Below are 22,525 nucleotides of genomic sequence, written 5' to 3'. Positions count from 1 at the left end.
TATCTACAAATTCAAAGCGATACCTATCAAAATTTCAACCTCATTCTTCAAGGAAATAGAAGACGCAATCTAAAAATTCACATGGAACAATAAAAGACCCCAAATAGCAAAAACGATCCTCAACGGAAAGAACACTGCTGGAGGAATATCAATACCAAGTTTCAAACTCTACTATAAAGCCATAGTAATCAAAACAGGTTGGTATTGGCATATGAACAGACCTCAGGACTAATGGAATAGAATTGAAAACCCAGAAATGAACCTACAGACCTATAGCCATCTAATCTTCGATAAGGGAGCTAAAACAATAGAATGGAACAAAGACAGCCTCTTCAGTAAATGGTGCTGGAAAAATTGTTTAACTACATGTAGAAAACTAAAGCTAGATCGTTATCTATCACCCTGCACCGGAATCCACTCCAAATTGATCAAAGACCTCGAAGTCAAAGTAGACACTCTGAAAACATTACAGGATCGAATAGGAGAAACCCTAGGTCTTCTTGGCTCAGGCCGAGATTCTCTTAATAGAGACCCGGAAACACAACAAATCAAAGAAATTTTGGACAAATGGGATTGCATGAAGTTGCAGAGCTTCCGCATGGAAAAGGACATAGCTAGCAAGATCAATAGAAAGCCCATGGGTTGGGTGAAGATCTTCACTAGCCATACAACAGACAAGGGACTCATATCTAAAATATACTTGGAACTCAAAAAATTAAATCCCCCAACAACAAATCCTCAAAGAAACAATTGCCCAATAAATAACTGGGCTAAAGACTTGAAGAGAAACTTCTCTGAAGAAGAAAGAAGGATGGCCAATAGACACATGAGGAAATGCTCAACATCCCTAGCCATAAAAGAAATGCAAATCAATACAACATTGTGATACCACCTCACTCCAGTTAGAATGGTAAAAATCAAGAGCTCTAACAACAACAGATGCTGGAGGGGCTGTGGACAGAAGGGAACCTTACTTCATTGTTGGTGGGAATGTAAACTTGTTCAACCACTTTGGAAAGTAGTATGGAGGTTCCTCAAAAGACTTCACATTGAGCTCCCTGATGACCTAGCAATCCCACTTTTGAGTATTTACCCAAATGTTTACAAACAAGACCATACTAAAGCTACCAGCACAACTATGTTTATTGCAGCATTATACCATAGCTAAGATATGGCACCCACCCAGATGCCCCTCAGTAGATGAATGGATCGAGAAAATATGGTATATGTACACAATGGAATTCTATGCCTCCATCAGAGAGAATGACATTGCCCCTTTAGTTATGAAATGGAAAGACTTGGAAAAAATTTTATTAAGTGAAGTAAGCCAGGCCCAAAGAAACATAGGTCCCATGGTTTCCCTTATTTGCAATATCTAGTATATGTATGAGTCAACCGGAAAAGTTAAGATAATGTGATTTTAGGAAAATGAACCCTTAGATATATATTTTAATGATTTTTTCTTTCATGTATTTGTTTCTAATGCATTTATAAGATTATTTGTTTGTTGCTTTGTATGTCCTTCCCCCACAGTATAACCCCTGCTTCCACTATATTTGATGTCGGTATAACTTGTGGAGGAGATGGGGAAAAACAAGTCGTTTAAGCAAACAGGTGGACCTGTTGCAACCATGACAAGTACAAGTTGTCATGTAGAAAACGAGCTTTACATCGTTGGTGCAGAGGGGGTGAGAGGGGGAGGATTGGGTAGGGAGGTGGGGGGAGGGCTGGGAAGAGATGTGAAGGATAAACAAAGGAGGATGCTGCAATGCTTGATAAGAAATGTAGACATTATCCTGCAATGTAATTGTTACCCCTCTGTACAGTATGTTCACCAAAAAAATGAAAAAAATAAAATGAAAAAAAAAAGATTAAAAAAAAAAGAGTCTCATGGACTTTCCTGCCTGGCCTGGCTTTGATCCTCAGATATCAGCCTCCTTAGTAGCTAGAATTACATGCATGAGCCACCAATGCCTAGCATACAAAAATATGTTTGTTAATATCTAAAAATTATAGTTCAAATATTTTATCATAAGTATGAACTTAACCATGGTTATTTTTTGATAATGAGGTTCCATTTAGTATTGTCACTACATGTGCAACATGGACTGATCAGGCAGAGGAGTCTGTGATATTCTTATGTCCAATTAAGCACAGACAAGTTGAAGTGGAACAGTGGTTCAAGGAGCAGAGTACTAGCCTTGTGCAATAAAAAGCTCAGGGACAGCACCCAGGCCCTGCCTAAGCCACAGAATTGGCACACACAGCAAACTCTCTCCCAATTTTTGTTTCAGCTGAGTTGAATAATTCGTGTTGTAATAGCCAGAATTCATCTTTGCCGTTTACATTTTGTCAGATGAACTTTTCTATTGACACTCTAATAAACTGAGTCATCTGAGGAGACCCACAAACACTCACTTGTTGCCTGCTAATTCATTTAAGTACCACTATTGTGGTAATCAAATCTCTACAACTTTATACAACTTTGTATTAAAACTTAAAAACACAAACCTTCAGTGTTTCTCAGGCCTTTTGCCTCTGTGCATCTCCATTGTCTCCTTTTATTTCTGCTAATCCTGAGGCTTGAATTCTGAGTCCCTAAACTGCTTTGATAAAAGCCTAATGCCTTATAATTTGAGCCACAGCCCCACTTCTGCCATTTTTGGGCTGTTAATTGCAGATAAAAGTCTCATAGACTGTCCTGATAGGGCTGGTTTTATCTATGATCCTCAGATTTCACTTTTCTGAGTATCAAGGATTACAGGTGCGAACCACCAGTACCAAGCTTATATGTCACTTTGATATACAAAATTTAATCAATTAAATCCCCGAAGTTGTAGGGGTTTTTAATGACAGCAACAAAATTAATGCACATACTATAATTAGAATATGCAACCAAAACTTTTAAGGAGAATAATGATTTGTTCTATTTCTGCATATAAGTGAACGTGTTAAGATCTCTATAATAAAAGCTTTCAGGATACTGATGATATATTCATAAATCCCAGCTACTCAGGAGACTAAGATCTGAGGATCATATGTATAGCCAGTCTGGGTAGGAAAGTCTGTAATACTCTTAACTCAAATGAACCATCAACAAACCAGAGGTGGAGCCATGTCTGAAGCAGTAGGGCACAAATCTTGAGCAAAAATGTATGAGGACATTGTCTGGGCCCTGAATTCAAGCCCAGGAAATGCACAAAAATTAAAGTTAATTAATTAAAACTTGAACCCAGATATTTTGTAGACTTTTTTATTGTGAATATACTATACAGAGGGGTTACAATTAGATGGGCAAGATAATGAGTACATTTCTTATCAAGCATTGTAGCCTCCCCCTTTGTTTCCCCTTCCCATCCTCTCCACACCCCGCCACCTAATCCCCATCACAGTTGTAAATTTCGTTTTCGACATAACGACTTGTACATCTCATTGTTGCAATGAGTCCAATTGTATCCTTATTTAAATGATTTAAGAGACACAAATGCTTGAAATATATGGGCCTACATTGCTGACTGTCTTTCTAATAAAGACTGAAATAATAGTTTATTATTCTACTATTATTCAATTATGCATGTTAACTTAATAATGGATATCTGCTGCCTGCTGGCTGTGTGTGGACAGGATGTTAGCTATGTTTGGCAATATGGACATAGTTTTGCCAGCTTTGGATGTCACATGTTTGTGAAGGGACAGATAACAAATTAAAGTGTGATAAACATGTTTTTCCATCACTCATATCTCTTCAAAAATCAGTCTTTATCATCCTTAGAATATTTTTTTAAAATTTCTACTAAAGCATTCCTCTACACAGTTCCTGCAAATCCAATCTACATTTAATCTACATTTCCCCAAAATCACTTGAAGAGGCTCACCCTTACCCTTCTTCTCTAATTAGCTTATCTGGGGCAATGGAAAAGGACAGCCAACAATTTGGGTTTGCATTAGCCAATAATCTCAGCTACTTAGGAAGCAAGGCAAACTCAGAAAAAATATTATCAAGATCCTATCTCAGGATCAAACCCACCTGTAAATCCAACAACTCAGAAAGATAGATAATACGATAATGGTTTGAGGCTTGCCTTGGGGTTGTAAACATGGAACCTTATAGGAAAAATAACTAAAGTTTAAAAGGCATGGCTCAAATTGCTAGAGTGACTAACTACAAGGTGTAAAACCCTTCATTCAAACCTCAGAACTACCAAAAAATAATAAAAGACAAAAAACCGGACAGTTCTGACAATTCTTCAGTGCTGATGATGTAGGTTTGAGCCATACTCTGAGAATCACTGTTCTAATTAAAAGCAATTAACTTCCAAAAATGACAGATTTACCTATTTTTATCGTTGTGGTAAACACAGTCAAGGGCAGCTTTGTCCTTTGATGAATCTGGGAAGATTCCAGAGAGTCTGCCACATTGTGGTGGAAGCATGTGTTAAGAAAAAACTACTCAGCTCATGGACCAAATAGGAAGCAAACAGAGCACGAGGATAAATGAGAGGAACAGGCCAGGAAAGGGTATCACTTTTAAAACCCCAGGTCTTCCAACTAGGTCTTTTAACCTTCAAAGATTCCATCGCTTTAAAAGTCTACCAAATTGGGAACTTAACAATGGGTTGACTTACTGATGAGGACAGAGCACTCAAATGCAATTACTTCACTGAAGCTGCATCTCTGAACATTAATCGCTACAATGGATGACTATCCTTTTTGGAGACATTCCAGGTCCGAACCATAATGAATATGATTTTAATGAGTAGCATTAAAAATTGGAAAAATTATGTAAGTATATCCTAATTTCTATTTAAACAATATTAACTAATACACCTTAGAATCCTAACGACCGCCTCTCTACTCCTATCCTCACCAAGTTTTTAATCTCCTGTTACCTGGGGAAAAAATTTTAAGCCCCAACTTTTTCCATGTATGTCTATCAAACGATGAGATTTGTCCCACCATCAGAGATCTGGTTACTGATATCACTGAATGCCAAAGGAAATCAGTCAGAAGACCACAGAGACTGCCATTGAAAAGAAGAGGGGGGACCATGAATGCACAAAAAATAGAAATTTAAGGCTTAAAAATAGTTTAGAGGTCATGCATTCATTCTCACACCTGTAACCCTAGGTACTAAGTCTGAGATCTAAAGATAAGAGATTGAAAGCCAGTCTTAGGAAGAAAGTTTATGAGACTCTTATTTCTAAGTAAGCACTGAAAAGGTGAATAAGCTACATCACAGTAAAAGGTCCTGAGTTCAAGACCACATAACAGCAAACACAAAATAAAGTGATTTAATTGGAGGATAGAGGGCTGTGCATATGTGGGACTTGCCAGGGGAAGAGAGGATCTTCTCAGCGAGCCTGTCCTTTGCTCAGGGTTGGGAGAGATCTCCCGGGAAGTAGTTCCTAGCATACCTACAAGTTAGTCTCTGGCTTACCTGTGTGTGTGTGTGTGTGTGTGTGTGTGTGTGTGTGTGTGTGTGTGTGTCCCACTATTAGGTCTTGAAAAATGGATCTCTCATTCTTACTGGGGTTCTTTGTTTTATTTTGTTTTGGCTTGTGGCTGGTGCTATGCCATATATTTATGCCTCTAGTATCATTATTTTTGCTAGTTAATTGGAGATAACAGTCTTGAAAACTTGTCAGCCTAGGCTGACTTTGAATGTTGGTCCTCAGATGTCAGCTTCCTGAGTAGCTAGAATTGTATCCATGAGACAATAGTGCCTCGCATAAAATGTATGTTTAATTATGTGCTCATTGTCTTCTGAGGCTGAGTAATATAAAAATGAATATGACATCATCTTTTCCTTCACTAACCTAAGAAACTATTCTTGTTTGACAGTGCTTTCGTAAACGTGACTTTTCACTCCCAGTCTGCTATGCAGAAATTTTCCTTTTATTTATACATTTTTATTTATTTATTTTTATTGTCAAGATGATGTACAGACAGTTTAATGTTACATAAGATAATAAGTACATTTCTTGACAAACTTGTTACCCCATCCCTCAATTTTCTCCTGCTTTCTCTACCCCCATCACCCAGCCCCAAGTTGTACAGATCATTTCCAACATATTGTTTTGTTTATATTGTTGTTGTATTGGTTCCCCCCTTGACCTTTGTCTCTTCATTGTGTTACCAAACGTTTCTTTTAAAAATGCTATTTAGAGAAAAAGGTCACTAAGCATGGAATTTTCATGTGATTGTTCATTACTCATTCTTGTTGGCAGCGAGGGCTGGTGGTGAGGGTGCCTGGGTACACAGGGTCAGAGAAGCTTCAGAAATTCCTGCCTGGATTTGACCAGAGCTAGCACCACCGGTAGCCACTGTCAAAAGGCAGAAGCCACATTCTCAAGCAGAACTCATGAGGGAAGGAGATCTTTAAAAACACTGGCATAGCTGGGTGCCAGTGGCTCATGGCTGCAATCTTAGCTACTCAAGAGGCTGAATCTGAGGATCACAGTTCAAAACCAGCCTAGGCAGAAAAGTCCATGAGACTCTTTTTTGTTGTTGTTGTTCCGTCGTGGGGCTTGAACTCTGGGCCTGGGCGCTATCCCTCAGCTCTTCAGCTCAAGGTGAGCACTCTACCGCTTAAGCCGCAGCACCACTTCTGGTTTTCTAGTGGTTTATTGGAGATAAGAGTCTCACGGACTTTCCTGCCTGGGCTGGCTTTGAACCACGTTCCACAGATCTCAGCATCCTGAGTAGCTAGGATTACAGGCATGAGCCACCGGTGCCCGGTCCTTGAGACTCTTTTTTTTTTTTAATTTAATTTTATTTTATTTTATTTTATTTGTGAACATACTATACAGAGGGGTTACAATTACATGGGCAGGATAATGCATACATTTCTTACCAAGCATTGCAGCCTCATCCTTTGTTTACCCTTCACATCCCTTCCCAGCCTTCCCCCTCCCCCCCACTCAATCCTTCCCCCCCACCGACGTTGTAAAGCTCGTTTTTGACATGACAACTTGTATTTCTCATTGTTGCAACAGGTCCACCTGAATCCTTAAATGACTTGTTTTTCCCAATCTCCTCCACAAGATATACTGACATCAAATATAGTGAAATCGTGGTTATACTGTGGGGGAGGGACATACAAAGCAACAAAAAATAATCTTATAAATGCGTTAGAAACACATGCATGAAAGAAAAAAAAACATTAAAATACATATCTAAGGGTTCATTTTCCTAACATCACATTATCTGACCTTTTCCGCTTGACTCATACATATACTAGATATTGCAAATAAGGGAAACCATGGGATTACAGGCATGAGCCACCGGTGCCCGATCCGTGAGACTCTTATCTCCAATAAATCACCAGAAAACCAGAAGTGGCGCTATGACTCAAGTGGTAGAGCATTTGCCTTGAGCTGAAGACCTGAGGGACAGTGCCTAGGGTCAGACTTCAAGCCCCATGACCAACAAAAGGGTTTTTGTTAGTTAACTGGAGACAAAAGCGTCAAAGAGTTTTTGGCTATGGCTGGCTTCAAACCACAAACCTCAGATCTTGTCCTCCTGAGTAGCTCAGATTTCAGACGAGCCACCCTTGCCAATATCTTTTTATTTTATTTTATTTTATTTTTTTACTTTTTTTTTATTATGAGAATTCCATACAGAGGAGTTACAATTACATGGGCAAGATAACGAGTACATTTCTTATCAAGCATTGTTGACTCCTCGTTGTTTCCCCTTCCCATCCCTTCCCATACTACTCCACTCCCTCCAACCGATCCTCCCCCAAGTTGTTAAGTTCGTTTTTCGACATAACAACTTGTACATCTTATTGGTGCAATGGGTCCACCTGTATCCCTAGTTAAACGATTTGTTTTTTCCCTTCTCCTCCACAAATTATCCCAACATCAAAAACAGTGAAAGTATGGGTTATACTGTGGGGGAGGGACATACAAAGCAACATAGAAATAATCTTATAAATATGATAGAAACAATTGCATGAAAGGAAAAAAAACCAAAACAAAACCTCTGAATACGTACCTTTGGGTTCATTCCCCTAACATCAACTTATCTCACCTTTTCTGGTTGACTCAGACATATACTAGTTATTGCAAATAAGGGAAACCATGGGACCTATGATTCTTTGGGCCTGGCTTACTTCACTTAATATAATTTTTTCCAAGTCGTTCCAATTCCTAACAAATGGGGCAATGCCATTCTTTCTGATGGAGACATAGTATTCTATTGCGTATATATACCACATTTTCTTGAACCATTCATCTACCAAGGGGCATCTGGGTTGGTTCCATATCTTAGCAATGGTAAATAATGCTGCAGTAAACATAGTTGTGCTGGGAGCTTTAGTGTGTTGTTGATTGTGAACATTTGGGTAAATGCCCAAAAGTGGGATTGCCGGGTCATAGGGGAGCTCTATGTGGAGTATTTTGAGCAACCTCCATACTGCTTTCCAAAGTGGTTGAACAAGTTTACACTCCCACCAACAATGCAGTAAGGTTCCCTTCTGTCCACATCCCCTCCAGCATCTGTTGTAATTGGACTTCTTGATTATAGACATTCTAACTGGAGTGAGGTGGTATATCAATATTGTTTTGATTTGCATTACATTTATGGCTAGAGAGGTCGAGCATGTGTCTATTGGCCATTCTTCTTTCCTATTCAGAGAAGTTTCTCTTTACTTCTTTAGCCCACTTATTTATTGGGCAGTTGTTTCTTTGAAGATTTGTTGTTGGGAGATTTAATTTTTTGAGTTCCAGGTATATTTTAGATATAAGACCCTTGTCTGTTGTAAGGATAGTGAACATCTTCTCCCAATCCGTGGGCTTTCTATTAATCTTGTGAGTTATGTCCTTTGCCATACAGAAGCTATGCACTTTCATGCAATCCCATTTGTCCAACTTTTCTTTGATTTCTTGTGTTTCTGGGTCTCTATTAAGAAAATTTTGGCCTGTGCCAAGGAGACCTAGGGTTTCTCCTACTCCATCCTGTAAAGTTTTCACAGTGTCTGCTTTGACTCTGAGATCTTTGATCCATTTGGAGTTGATTCTGGTGCAAGGTGATATATAAGGATCTAGCTTTAGTTTCCTACAGGTAGTTAATAAATTTTGCCAACACCATTTACTGAAGAGGCTGTCTTTCTTCCATTCTATTTTTTTTTTTAGCTCCTTTATCAAAGATTAAATGGCTATAGGTCTGTAGGTTCATTTCTGGGTTTTCAATTCTATTCCATTGGTCCTGAGGTCTGTTCTTGTGCCAATACCAAGCTGTTTTGATTACTGTGGCTTTATAGTAGAGTTTGAAAATTGGTATTGCTATTCCTCCAGCAGTGTTCTTTCTGTTAAGGATCGTTTTTGCTATTTGGGGTCTTTTATTGTTCCATATGAATTTTTAGATTGTGTCTTCTATTTCCTTGAAGAATGAGTTTGGAATTTTGATAGGTATCGCATTGAATTTGTAGATAGCCTTGGGAAGTATTGCCATTTTCATGATGTTGATCTTTCCAATCCAGGAGTTATTTGTCACTTTCTAAGTTCTGTTTTGATTTCCATTTTCAGGTTTTTAAAGTTTTCATCATAGAGGTCCTTTACTTCTTTGGTTAAGTTAATTCCTAGGTATTTTATTTTTTGTGGGGCTATTCTGAATGGAGTTTTTTTTCTTGATTTTAGCCACACTTTTCTCATTGTTGGCATATAGAAAATCCATTGATTTTGGGGGGTTAATTTTATACCCTGCTACTTTGCCAAAGTTTTGAATCACAATGAGTAATTTGGGAGTGGAGTCCATGGGATTCTTAAAATACAAGATCACCTCATCTGCAAAGAGGCAGAGTTGTACTTCATTTTTCCCTATTTGGATCCACTTTATGTTTGCGTCTTGTCTTATTGCTGTAACTAAGCATTCTAATACTAGATTGAAGAGTAGAGGAGAGAGTGAGTATCCTTGTCTCTTTCCTGAGTTTAGAGTAAATGGCTTCAGTTTTTCACAATTGAGTATAATACTGGCTGTAGGTTTGTCTTATACAGCCTTTATTGTATTGAGGAATGTTCCATGGATTCCTAATTTTTCCAGAACCTTCATCATAAAGGGGTGGTGGATCTTGTCAAATGTTTTTTCTGCATCTATTGAGATAAACATGTGGTTCTTATCCTTACCTTTGTTGATGTGATGAATTATGTTTATTGATTTGTGTATATTGAACCAGCACTGCATCCCTGAAATGAATCAGGTTTGATTGTGCTGTATGATGTTTTTGGATGAATTGTTGAAGCTGATTTGCCAAAATTTTGTTGAGAAGTTTGGCATCAATGTTCATCAAAGATATGGGTCTATAGTTCTTTGTTTGATTAGTTCCTGCCGGGATTTGGAATGAGGGTTATTATAGCTTCATAGAATGAATTCGGTAGTGAACCTTCTCTTTAATTTCATTGAAGTGTTGAATGAGTATTCGTGTGAGTTCTGCTTTGAAGGCCTTGTAGAATTCCACTGTAAAACAGCAAAAGGGAGTTCTCTGATTGCTGTTACTATTTCAGTTCTTGATATGGGCCTGTTAAGATGGTTTAACTCATCTTGGTTTAGTCTCTGCATGTCGATATTTGCTAGGAAAAGGTCCATTTTTGGCAAGTTCTCAAACTTATAAGCATAAAGTTTTGAGAAATATTCCCTTACAATATTCTGAATCTTGGTTGTTTCGGTGGTGATGCTACCATTCTCATCTCTGAGTTTATTTATTTAGGTGTGTTCTCTTCTTTTTCTGATAAGATTTGCTAAGGGTCTGTCAATTTTGTTAATGTTTTTGAAGAACCAACTCTTTGTTTTGTTGATTCTTTCTATGATTTTTTTGGATTCTAATTCATTTATTTCTGATTTAACTTTCTTTATTTCTTTCCGTCTACTGGATTGGGTTTATCTTGCTGCTCTTTTTCAAGGAGGCTCAGCTGTCTCATTAAATTGTTGGTTTCAGCTCTCTCCAATTTGTTGATGTAGGAACTCAGAGCTATAAACTTGCCTCTGAGTACTGTCTTTGCTGTGTCCCAGAGAAGCTGGTAGTTTGTGTGCTCATTTTTGTTGAATATCATGAACAATTGAATTTTGTTTCTAATCCCTTCCATGACCCACTGGTGGTTCAACAGTGTGTTGTTCAGCCTCCATATGTTACAGGACTTTCTTTGGTGGATTTTGGTGTTGAGTTCTAATTTTATTCCCTTGTGGTCTCAGAGAATGCAAGGTATAATTTCAATGTTTCTGAATTTGGACAAATTTGCTTTGTGATCTAAAATGTTGTCTATTTTGGAAAATGTTCCATGTGCTGCTGAGAAAAACGTGTATTCTGATGCTGCTAGGTGAAATATTCGGTAGATGTCTGTTAAATCTAGTTGATTTATGCAGTTGTTTAGGTCTGCGGTTTCTATGTTCAGTTTTTGCTGAGTTGATCTATCTAGTGGCGATAGTGGAGTGTTACAGTCCCCAACAATTAATGTCTTTAGATCTATATGAGATTTGAGAGAAAGGAGTGTTTCTCGGATAAATTTGGGTGTTCCGTTGTTTGGCGAATAACTATTTACAATTGTACTATCCTCCTGAAGGAGAGATCCCTTCATTAGTGTGTAGCGACCTTCTTTATCTCTTCTAACTAATTTTAATTTGCAGTCTATTTTATCTGATATTAGTATCGCAACTCCTGCCTGTTTATGGGGATCGTTTGCTTTGTAGATTTTGTTCCAGCCTTTCAAAGTCAAAATGTGTTTGTTTTTATGGTCCTTGCCCAATTTCTATACAAGACTGCCCAATACCTTGCTACCTTGTTATCATCTCCACTGGGTGAGAAGCACATGTGAAGGCTACTCTGATCTAATTCACTTAGTAAAGAAAGGCATATGCAACGTGAGTAATTTTCTACATTCTGGAGTTGGAAAGTTAAGGTATAAATGATTCTTGATTTCTAGATCCGTTGCTGTTGGTGAGAAGACAAACATACTCATGAAATATTTTTATTTATTATTAGTATGATCAATGAATTAATTCAGATCAGGCATGAAGAAGCACCAAGCTCTTCTCCATGAGTGGTACAGGGCTGACGCTGGATGTGATGGAAAAAGATGGGGTCAGCTGAAACAAAGAGGCTACCCCTCTTGATTTTTGCACTGTTTAGCCAGTATGTCTGAAAGAAGACCCCTGTCTCTGCCAGGTGCTTGTGGCTCATGCTTATAATCCACGTTATTCATGAGGCAAACATCTGAGGAATGAGGTTCAAAGCCAGCCTGTGTAGGGAAGTTCATGAGACTCATCACTAATTAGGAGCCCAAATATCTGGAAGTGAAACTGTGGGCTAAGTTCTGCTCTTGACTAAAAATCAAACAAACAAGAAAAAAATAAACAAACAGAAAAACTGACTGAGCCAGTCCCTGAGATCAAGCCCAAGACCAGCACAAAAGATGGAGGAGGAAGAGAAGCCCTCTTCCATACTAGAATCCGCACTCCGCACCCCCATAGAGAGTTCTCAGAGGGCTGGAGCTGACTCCTCTATGTAAGTGTCAAAGAGCAGAAATGGAGAAAATGAGCATTTCTGGTGAAAGGAGCACTGGTGCAACAGCAAGCTGGGGCAAAAGGGAAAGGCTCCAGCTTGGCATTGCCAATTGCACAGCAGTTATCCCAGGCGTTTTTATGGCTGAGGCCTCTGGACATCTCCAAGGCAGAATATGTCTATTTTAGATTATAAAAAATACTGTGATACTTCATGAGCTGAAACCTTTAAAATGGAGATATTTGATAACTATTTTCCTATACACAAAGATGATATCTACTGCTCATTTAAAAACAAATCCAAGGAAAGAAATATAATTGCAATGGGAGAGTGCTTGCCTTACATGCATGATGTCCTGGGTTCCATCTAAAGCACTGGAGAAAAAAATGAGAAAACATGGAAAAACTGCCCAGAGTTATCAGAGCATAAAAAGAGCATGTCTGTGCAATGGAGGCAAAGTCTCTCTCCCAGAGAAGTTGTCTTTTACTTTGGCCTTGAGCCGTCCTGTGTGCAGGCTCCTTGACATCATATCATGGCCCATCGCCCCTGGAACAATAAACACTGTGATGAGGTGACTATACCCCAGAGGTAGGTACCAAAATTATAACCTACTCAGAAAGACTAAAGAATGCATAAAGATCTTGGGTTGGCTTTGTGGAGCTTCGGACTAGGCCTGGGGAGTGATATGACCTGCAGACTGTCCAATGGTCTTGAGAGACATATAGTTCATTCCTAGACACCTCATTAATACTTACATAACCCACATCAACTAGTGCCTTCCCTCCCATGGGCCTGTCCTGTCTAGCAAGGGTTCTGATGGTCTTTTCCTTCAATAAAGTTATGCTGTCTTACCTCTTCCTTTTTGTCTGTAGACTCTTTCCTCAAACAAAGGAGACAAAGGACCTGATCCAGGTGTTACATTTTATTTTTCTTGTCAGTCGAAAGGCTTGAACTCAGGACCTAGACACTGTCCCTCGTGGCTAGTGCTTTTCCACTTTGAGCCACAGGACCACTTCTGGTTTTCTGGTGGTTAATTGGAGATAAGTCTCAAACTTTTCTACCTGGGCTGGATTGAAACTCTGAAGTTCAGACCTCAGCGTCTTAAATAGCTAGGATTACAGGTGTGTGAGCCACCAGTGCTGGACAAATGGTTGTGTGTGTGTCTCTGTGTGTGTGAGTGTGTGTGTGTGTGTGTGTGTGTGTGTGTGTGTGTGTGTGTGTGTGTGTTGGTCCTAAGGCTTAAATTAATGCCTAAACGTTGACTTGGATTTTTTTTTTTTTTTTTTTTTTTTGCTGAAGATTAGTGCTCTACCACTTCAGTCATAGCTCTATTTCGGGAGTTTTGGTGGTTAATTAGGGATAAGAATCTCACTGAATTTTCTTGCCTGGACTGGCCTTGAACTTAGATCCTCAGATCTTAGTCTGCTGAGTATCAAGAAATACCAGCTAGAGCCACCACCACAACAGCTGAGTATTGTATTTTCTTCCATTCTCTGCTAACTCATGATAAAGAGGCTCTTTCCTAAATTCCCATAGATTTTAGAGTGCTGTGTGGAACACCAGCTATGCACAAGTAATGAAAGCTGAAAATCTCAATGGGAAAATGGTGCCCTTCTATGGATATTCTGCATCATTCACTATAGTACTGAGCAGTCCCATATGCAGACACTATACATCCCATCACCATGGCACTGAGCAGTCTTGTGAACAGAGCCATAGACATTGGATCAATATGGCCCTGAGCAGTCCTGTGTGTAGACCCAAAAGATATCAAATAACCATGACCTTGATAGTTAAGCATGTGACCCCTACATTAGGATAAAAACCCAACAGTGAAGACTTTCATAGGGGAGGCTGGACATGAGGGATGTGTTTATTAGAGGAAAGTGGTTGCTAACAGATCTGAAGTGGGTGGGTGACATGGTGGAGTAGGGTCTTGGAAAGCCTCTACTGGGAGGTATGTGTCCATGGTGTCTTCAAGGAGCAGATGTGTCAGTGTTAGGGAAGAAATGACTAAAAGAAGGATTCAGCTTGTTTCCCCTGTGGTCTATGGAATTCATTTACTAGGAACAATCAGGATATAATCTGTGTATGAGAAACAAAGGTTTCACCTATCATCTACTCAATGCATGGGGATGAGACTCTGGTCCAGGGAAACCTTGTGCTGAGTGGCTGACATCACTAAGTCACACATCTGTGAGTACCCATCATGTTTGCAGACTCAACACCTAGGTATACCATGTGTGATTGAAACAAACGCATTCCCGGTGTGTCCCTTGGGCACTGATGATACTCTAGCACAGGTTTGGTGGCAACACAAAAAGGGCTCAAGATAAAAGCATTCAGGATCCACCAGCTTTGGTGCCCAGGAAGTAGAAAAAAAGGTCTGTTTTGAAGCAGGCCATCATGTTGATACTGAAAACCTAATAACTGAATCACATCTTTTGTCTCTATGATCTCAAAGAATGAGTTCATGGATACAGAGGGAAGAATAAAACAGCAATGATATATTGAAGAAGAGAATATCAAATGTCTTGCTAGACAGGAGGGGTCCTAAGGGAAGGTACTTACTGGGATGCTTTGTACAGGGTTTTATTGTCTGTAGGAGAGAGCTATGTGACTCTCAAGGTCATAGGTCAGTCTGTGGCCATATCCAACCCAGACCCAATCAGAGATGTCACACAGCCTGTATGAGATATCTGCATCCTTTAGCCCTTTTAATGGATGTCTGGTCCAGCAGACACCTGTGAGGCTCAATCAGGTCACTGTTCACATGGAAGTCTACTAGTGGCTCAATTGATAGAGCTTCTCGTTGAGCTTTGTGTTGTGATCCATAAACAAAGGGCTGAAAAAGTAGCCTTTTAATAAATTCATTTAAAGGAAGTATGAAAACAGCACCATTACTTAAAATTCAATCACCCCTCAGTATCCTCATGGAATGGGCTCGAGGACCCCCACCAATAACAGCATCTTCACACACTCAAGATCTTTATAAAAAATAGTATTTGTATAGAACCTACAAATAATCTGCCACACACATTCAAGTGTCTCTACATGACATCATACTTATTAACAGGTACATGCTATGTAGCCAGTGGTTTTACTATAGAGTACAGTATAAGTATATGAGAAGAAAATAGTGTATAATTATTTCCCTTGACAAGCCACATTTGGCGGAATGTACAGTGTTGGCATGTGCAGAGACAATAGCAGGTGAATTAAAGGTGAACCTGAAGATGAAAACTGGCAGGAATGGAGACGAGAAACATGCGAGGAGGTGGAGAAGGAATGGGTCAAGGCCTGAGGCATTTGGAACTTGCGGACTGGAGAAGAGGAGCCAGTGGCCCAATTAACAGTACTGGGGAAGGAAAAGGGATGAAGAGGAAGGATTGATTCACATATATTTGTTCTTATCCTGTCAAGATTTATTTAGCTTCCTTCAGAATTGAAGTTCTAAGAGAATTATCAGAATTCTCAAGTCCATTCCTTACTAAGTCAGAAATGGATTTCATCTCACAACAAGATGGTAATCACAAAAATATTCAACATCTCCATGGAAGTTTTAAAGGGTAATATCAATCAATGACTTGAATTACCTTGACAAGGAAGACACCTGTAAGGGTGTATGGGTGAGTAACTTTAAAAACTCCAACAATGACAACTGGCTCTTAACAGCCCAACACTCATCATGAAGCAAGGAGCTCTTCCTTCAATGTTGTCTTTTCCATTTTTTGTGAAGCAAGATTACCATATTGTTCCTCTGTAATTTAAGAGACAGTGTCGAGAAAGAGAATGGATAAGTTTGAATCACCTCTTGATGACAAGAAAGCTGAAGCAATTTGATTGTCTCATGACTGTCTCATTGACCAAGGGGCAAAAAGGGTAGTCACAGTTGAGTGGCATTTTCCATCCACACTCCAAATGCATTTCTACTTTCTTCTGCCTGTTCTGAATCCACATAAGCTAGCTTATATTGACAGCATCAGTAAAGACTGACTAGCCCCGGAGGATTGGCAGAGATGGGATGGTGTGCAAAAGGCAGAAGTGACCAGGAGGCCTGAAAAGAAGGGAGGGCTGAAGTGAGAGAACCACTGCTAATCCCTCTTCAAAAAATCCCTCAATGGCTGAACCAATCTTTTCTGTTTCTATGTCTCAAATGCTGTAATTTCTGTAATGAATGCTGAGAGTCACTTAAAATCATAAGCTCTGCCCCTAAGTTTCTTGTCAATTATAGGCCTACGTCAACTCTTGTCCCCACAGGCAAAAAATATGTTCCTCGGGCCACCATGGTGGACCTAGAGCCTGGAACCTTAGACTCAGTGAGATCAGGACCATTTGGCCAGAGCTTCAGGCCAGACAACTTCATATTTGGTATGTCATCATGGTCTATGGTTCCTAACATCCAGGCACTCCAGTGCTGGGCTGAGCCTTTATACACCTAGATATTGTCCTCAGCTAACCCACCTATTCCAGTCCACTGGAGTCATGCCCCTGGCCACTCAGACAGCTCAGATCAGTGCCACTCTTCAAGCACTCTATGACAAAGTAGCCTCTAAAGGGAAAGATCAGCAATCAGGGAAAGCCTCCAACAAGGTTTCAGCGCTGCTGGTCATTTCAAAGGCCCGGCAATAACAGAGAACTACTTCAGGACACCAGAAAACAAAGCACAGCTATGTGTGAGCAAGGTGCAGACAAGTGCTTGCAGCTTAGCTTTCCTATGATCACACTGTGCTCCTGTCCCTCCTGTGAAAATAACTACATTTCCAGTATTGAGGCAGGCTCTGTTCTTCATTTCTACAAGTAGTTGATTTGGGTTAAAATGTATCTTCCTCCACATTGTCTTTATTTCTTTATAACCTGGGTGATTTGTAGGGTCCCAGATACATTGAAAACATTTCCTTTATTTCACCAAAGTTATCTAAAGTAAAAGCAAAGGTTGGCTCAGAAGAGTCCTATTGTCTTCACAATACAAATGTCACAGTAAATATTCTTGGAGTGTGTGTCTCATCATGTCTGATAGGCCAGAGTGGGGCAGCCAATAACTGGGCCAAGGGCTACTACACAGAGGAAGCCGAGCTGGTGGAGCCGGGACTGGATGTGGTGAGGCGGAAGTCAGAAAGGTGTGACTGTCTACAGGGTTTCTAGCTGGCCCACTCCTTGGGAGGTGGCACCAGGTCAAGTATGGGCACCCTGATTCTCAACAATATTCAAGAAGGGTACCCAAACCGCATCATGAACACCTTCAGTGTCATGCCCTCCCTGAAGGTGTCAAACACAGTGCTGGAGCCCTACAACACGATCTTCTCTGTCCACCAGCTGGTGGAAAATGCAGATGAGACTTTCTGCATCTGTACAACATCTGCTTCTGTAACTTGAAGCTGCCCATGCCCAACTATGGCGACCTGAACCACCTGGTGTCAGCCACCAACAGCGGGGTTACCACCTGCCTGTGCTTCCCTGGCCAGCTGAATGCAGACCTGCACAAGCTGGCCTTGAATCCGATGCTCTTTCCCGCCTGCACTTCTTCATGCCTGGCTTTGTGCCCCTGACCAGCCGTGCCAGCCAGCAGTACCATGCTCTCTCAGTGCCCGAGCTTCACCCAGCAGTTATTTGACGCTAAGAACTTGATGGTCACCTGTGATCTCCGCCATGGCTGCTACCTGACAGCGGCTGCCATCTCCGAGGCTGCATGTCCATGAAGAGGTGGATGAGCAGATGCTCAACGTGCAGAACAAGAACAGCAGCTACGTTGGAGACTGGATCCCCAACAATGTGAAGACGGCTGTGTATGACATCGCCCCTTCCCTCCCCCCCTCCACATGGACTCACGATGTCGGCCACCTTCATCGGCAACAACATGGCCATCTAGGATCCCTTCAAGTGCATCTCAGAGCAGTTCAGTGCCATGTTCCAGTGCAATGCATTCTTGCACTGGTACATAGGTAAGGGCATAGATGAAATGGAGTTCACTGAAGCTGAGAGCAATATCAATGACCTGGTGTCCGAGTACCAGCAGTGCCAAGATGCTACTGCTGATGAACAGGGGGAATTTGAAGAAGACTTGGTGGAGGAACTAGTTTAAGACTTCCCATTGCTAGCAGTGCAACAGGAGTGTCAGAGCCTGCCTACTTCTCAAATTAATGGTGCTTTCCTGAGCTCCTGTTGTCCTGCAGTGGGATTCTTGCTGTGTATCATTATGCACAGCCTTTCCTGTCAGGAACTCACGGGTGGTGAATGTAAAAATACAGATTACTTTTAAATATGATTGTATGAAAGCCTTATTTATATAAATAAAGAAGTATACATTTTATACTCTTAGTCCTTATTCTTCTTAAGAATCCCTTTTATTCTTTCAATGTATTTGAAATATAAAGTTGGCCAGCAGGATTTAATCTTAGCAATATAGGAATGGTGCTCAAGAGGAGTTTCAAATTCATGGTGTTCCTGCTATTTTGAAGAGGAGGATGACAAACGCCAATATTTTTTATTTTCCCTGGCCCAGTTTTAAAGTTAGCAATCTCTCAATAGCATGCCAGTAGCAAAAAAGCAGGTTGAAGAGAAAGAAAACCAAATCTAGATGTTACAATTTTCCTAGTACCAATTTGATGTTTGTAGTACTGAAATGATTGACGTTCAAGGCTTGTCTGGGCACTGAGGTAGCAGGGCCTCTTCCTCCTTTATTCTGACACAGGACTGGCTATACCTGCCACCCATTACACATTCCTCTTTGGGAATGGAACCACAAAAGGCAGTTATGAATATTGGCCATTACAGATCTACTTCTCCTTTACACAATGGTAGGTTCTTGTCTCATGCCCCATCAGAGGGATTGCAGTCACATTCCCCAGAAACAGTAGCAGGAACCCCGATCCCTGTGCTTACAGTTCAGTTTACAGTGAAGCAAAACTCACAGGATGAGTGCAAGATCTTGGTTGCCAGGGTAGTTTCTCAAGGCATCTGGCAACATTAAGGACAGAAGTGAGTCTAGCTGTTTGAGGGAGTGAAAAGCTGACCAGCCCCATAGTGTATCAAGAACTGCTTGATTCTCTCCTTCCAAGTGAAGGAGAGAAGGGGAGACATGGCCCAATGACCCATTCTCATACTCACTTTTCCAGCATTCAAAGCTATCTGAGGCCCACGGGGAGTTGTAAGGACAAAAGGGATGCATGGAGCTAGCCTGTCGGGTATGGTTACTTTACATGAGTAAGATAGAAATCTCAATTGCTTAGAACATACAGGAAGAGGTCGAACACTTCTGTTTTCACTGGAGGCCAAATCAGTCAAGGGTTCTTTTTGCAAGAATCTTTCACTCCTCTTGCAGTGAGGCTTCAGGTAGATTGTCTGTGCCAGGCATTCCTCCATGGCCACCAATAACCTGTAATCCACTTTTTATTCAGAAACAGGACCTATGGGAATCCAGCAACTTTTAGAAAGCTCTAAGAAAAAGATACCACTGGGTGAGGTCCAAGTTCCTTGCTGCTAGTAAAGTTGGGAAATAGTAAGTTCCCTAAGCTTTCCTCTACCAGGCCTGAGGTTGGAGTAGGGTGGAGATGAGTGGGGTATAGATCTTTAAGCCAAGCTGATCTCACTCATTAGAAAGTAAACTTCCCCAGGGGGTGATCTGTGACTAGAAGCAGGATGTTTTCTGTCCTTGCCCCAAGGCATATCAAAGTGCAAATAGCTTCCAATGTGGGAGTCCTAGGGAGTAGGTGTTGGCCAGCAAATTGACATTCCTGGATCTCTAGTCCTGAAACTGATCAGGTTGGATGATCTCCAAATCCAATAAGGCTGCTGGGTCAGAACTGAAGGCAGGTCTGGCCAAGGCACTCTCACTCCTCAGTGGGTTAAGGACTGAGGCCAAGCTGTGATGGAGGCCCCACCTAGCATATCTACCAGTATTTGACTAAGAATATTTTTGTTTTCTCTTAAGTACTTATTTATGAGCCTTTTCTGGTGGCTTTGGATTATTACTTTACACTCTTGACGAAGTAGTTCTTGTTTCACAATTAATGACTCTTGCCTCACCCCTCAGAAAACTCTTGTTGATAATTTTATCAGTAGATCACCATATATTTCTCAGGCATGGCTTTTGTTTCCTCCTAGCCAGAGCTCTGCACTAATTGCCACACAAGCCAACATTGAGGTGACTCCTATAGACAGGGTGATTATTTTGTCCAAATGCTAAGTGCAGCATCTCACTTATTCTCATGTGCCTTGGTAACTGTATCAAATACTTAATAGAGTCCTTGACTAGTATGATAACCAAAGCTCTGGGTGAAGATGAAACTCAATGGTAGAGTACATCCCTGGCATGCACAAGACTCTCTGTTCAGTCCCCAGCACCAAAAGGAGGAAAGGTAACAAATGTTAGAAAAGTGGGGTTGAAATTAGGAAAGCAACTCCATTTGTAATAGCCCCACAAAAAAAATAAAATACCTAGGAATTAACTTAACCAAAGAAGTGAAGGACCTCTATGATGAAAACTTTAAAAACGAAAAATGAAATGAAAACAGAACTTAGAAAATGGGAAAAACTCCCATGCTCCTGGATTGGAAAGATTAACATCGTGAAAAGGGCAATACTTCCCAAGGCTATCTACAAATTCAATGTGATACTTATCAACATTCCAACCTCATTCTTCAAGGAAATAGAAGAGGCAATCCAAAAATTCATATGAAACAATAAAAGACCCCGAATAGCAAAAACGCTCCTCAACGGAAAGAACACTGCTGGAGGAATATCAATACCAAATTTCAAACTCTACTATAAAGCCATAGTAATCAAAACAGCTTGGTATTGGCACAAGAACAGACCTCAGGACCAATGGAATTGAATTGAAAACCCAGAAATGAACCTACAGACCTATAGCCATCTAATCTTCGATAAGGGATCTAAAAAAATAGAATAGAAGAAAGACAGCCTCTTCAGTAAATGGTGCTGGCAAAACTGGTTAACTACTTGTAGAAAACTAAAGCTAGAACGTTATCTATAACCCTGCACCAGAATCCACTCCAAATTGATCAAAGACCTCGGAGTCAAAGCAGACACTCTGAAAACATTACAGGATGGAATAGGAGAAACCCTAGGTCTCCTTGGCGCTGCCCGAAATTTTCTTAATAGAGACCCAGAAACACAAGAAATCAAACAAATGTTGGACAAATGGGATTGCATTAAGTTGCAGAGCTTCTGCATGGCAAAGGACATAGCTAGCAAGATCACTAGAAAGCCCACGGATTGGGAGAAGATCTTCAGTAGTCATACAACGGACAAGGGTCTCATATCTAAAATATACTTGGAACTCAAAAAATTAAATCCCCCAACAACAAATCCTCAAAGAAACACTGCGCAATAAATAAGTGGACTAAAGACTTAAAGACAAACTTCTTTGAAGAAGAAAGAAGGATGGCCAATAGACACATGAAGAAATGCTCAACCTCCCTAGCCATAAAAGAAATGCAAATCAAAACAACATTGAGATACCACCTCACACCAGTTAGAATGGCAAAAATCAAGAACTCTAATAACAACAGTTGCTGGAGGGGATGTGGACAGAAGGGAACCTTACTTCATTGTTGGTGGGAATGTAAACTTGTTCAACCACTTTGGAAAGTAGTATGGAGGTTCCTCAAAAGACTCCATATAGAGCTCCCCTCTGACCCAGCAATCCCACTTTTGGGCATTTACCCAAATGTTTACAAACAAGACCACACTAATGCTACCAGCACAACTATGTTTATTGCAGCATTATTTACCATAGCTAAGATCTTTAACCAACCCAGATGCTCCTCAGTAGATGAATGGATCAAGAAAATGTGGTATATACACAATGGAATTCTATGCCTCCATCAGAAAGAATGACATTGCCCCATCTGTTAGGAAATGGAAAGACTCAGAAAAATTATATTAAGTGAAGTAAGCCAAGCCCAAAGAAACATAGGTCCCATGATTTCCCTTATTTGCAATATCTAGTATATGTATGAGTCAAGCAGAAAAGGTCAGATAAGGTGATGTTAGGAAAATGAACCCTAA

At 40.4% G+C, this 22,525-nt stretch overlaps 1 pseudogene; it reads left to right on the top strand.

The window, feature by feature from the left end:
* Nucleotides 1-12,407: 12,407 nt before the first annotated feature.
* LOC122127566 lies at nucleotides 12,408-18,578 on the top strand (annotated as a pseudogene).
* Nucleotides 18,579-22,525: the final 3,947 nt, after the last annotated feature.

Source organism: Dipodomys spectabilis, unplaced genomic scaffold (assembly GCF_019054845.1).
Source record: "Dipodomys spectabilis isolate Male_0828 unplaced genomic scaffold, ASM1905484v1 ptg000303l, whole genome shotgun sequence".
In the NCBI taxonomy this organism is placed as follows: domain Eukaryota; kingdom Metazoa; phylum Chordata; class Mammalia; order Rodentia; family Heteromyidae; genus Dipodomys; species Dipodomys spectabilis.
The sequence above is the reverse complement of the archived record's forward strand: the minus strand, read 5'-3'. Positions and strand labels throughout refer to the sequence as shown.